The 1,744-nt window shown below is 33.2% G+C and overlaps 1 long non-coding RNA gene across 1 annotated transcript in view; it reads right to left on the bottom strand.

Annotated features, from left to right (window-relative positions):
• The window catches only part of LOC116185602, a 2,923-nt gene extending 1,185 nt beyond the window's left edge, over nucleotides 1–1,738 (bottom strand). The window contains exon 1 of the long non-coding RNA XR_004150457.1: nucleotides 313–1,738. This is a non-coding gene — a long non-coding RNA (uncharacterized LOC116185602). The remainder of the gene's footprint in view (nucleotides 1–312) is intronic.
• Nucleotides 1,739–1,744: the final 6 nt, after the last annotated feature.

Below are 1,744 nucleotides of genomic sequence, written 5' to 3'. Positions count from 1 at the left end.
AATTAAAAAAAAAAAAAAAAAAAAATGTACGACTAAATATTTCAACGAATAAATAATATTAATCCGATTCGAAGTAATAAAATTTCCATTATTATTTTTACAAATCATTGAAACAAATTGAATCTATTTATTTTAAATTATCCTATAAAAAATTGAAACGCGTCATAAAATGAATGAACGGGGAACGAATTTCTATTAAATTCGAAGATATTACAAAGTGAATTCCGTTATAATTGCGATCGAAAGGATTGGAATATGCGAGCATGCGTTTCTTCGTGAGAAGCATGGCCGGGCGAAAGATTCGAGTCTCACCTGGATGTTACGCCACTGCGTGGGACGATACACAGTGCAGTCGAGCGATGCACCAAGGTCGAGGCCATCTATGCCATTACCTGAGAGTGCATCTTGGCTCGTGTGTAAGTACGTGTGCGAACAACACGCGTTGCGTGCACACGTTAGCCGCACGCGAACCAGTGTTAAGTGCAAAGACCTCCCCTCGCGTGTTTCAGGAATATGTACTCGTTAATTTGACGAGCGTAACTTTGCGCGGCTCACCGTGCAATTTTCCCGACGAAACCGCTATTTTATTTCTATTAGTTCCCGCTTTTATCCGAGAAAACAAATATCACACGTATGATTACATGCAATTTTTTTCAAGATATTTTTTAAAAAGATCGCATAATCCTTTAATCTTTATTCATTTTTTTTTTTTCGAAAATCATTTTCGAAAGGGATAGAGGCAGATGAAATAAATATTCACACAAAATTATATTTCTTTCTTTCGATGATTCTTTTTTAACACGATTCGTATTTCGTTAGACTTTGGGTATTTGTTGAGTAAGCATAAATACTGGAACAATGCAATCTACGTAGAAAATCTTGATGATACTACTGGAATTTGATTCAAGAGAATGCTGTTTTTTCCTTTTCTTTTTACTTTACGAGTATATCGAGCATTTTGTATTTTTATTAAATTATGATTCAATGGATATAGATATTTATTTTTTTCCGTACGATAGATCTATAAGTGATAAGATATGATATATATTTTTCCATTATTTTTCAGCATCGTCTTTCGATATTTTACCGCAGCGTCACGCATACCGAGTGCAATCATGTCTGACCATTCGATCCTTTCTTTCTTGTCGATTCACTTACGGTTTCCATCGAAGGATGATTAAAACCGGATCGAATGGAAACCAGTCAAGGTAACGTCCTTGCGATCCGGATGGTCTGTCGGCAAAGAAATTCGGTATCTCGAGTATTCATCGATCAATCTGCCAATAATTAATTCTCCTTATTTCAATTTATTTGGTTATCAAAATTTATTTGATTCGAAATTTATCGTCTCCTTGTTATATTTTTTAATTTCTTTTATTTCGTTCTATTTTATTTATTTAGTAATTTTCAATGAACAACTTGTCTTCTATTCACGATAAAAGATATTTATATTTGAACGCAAAGGCGATTTTTTTTTCTAGAAAAGAATAGAAAACGAGAGGATTATTTTCTAGACAACTTTATTACATATCAGAATACAGCCTACAGTTTGTAAATTAGATGCTTATCGATATACTCTTAAATATAAGTAACATCCGGCAGGCTTAAATAAGAGACATTGCCATCTAAAATTCATTAAAAAATATGAAAAAACGATCGTAACCGGATAAAAAATAAATTTGAAAGTCATAATGCACATTGCTTCGCCTTTATTATTGATTACAAAAAGTCCTCAGCGTGTACG

The sequence above is a fragment of the Apis dorsata genome, unplaced genomic scaffold (assembly GCF_000469605.1).
Source record: "Apis dorsata unplaced genomic scaffold, Apis dorsata 1.3 scaffold_222, whole genome shotgun sequence".
Classification (NCBI taxonomy): Eukaryota; Metazoa; Arthropoda; class Insecta; order Hymenoptera; family Apidae; genus Apis; species Apis dorsata.
The sequence above is the reverse complement of the archived record's forward strand: the minus strand, read 5'-3'. Positions and strand labels throughout refer to the sequence as shown.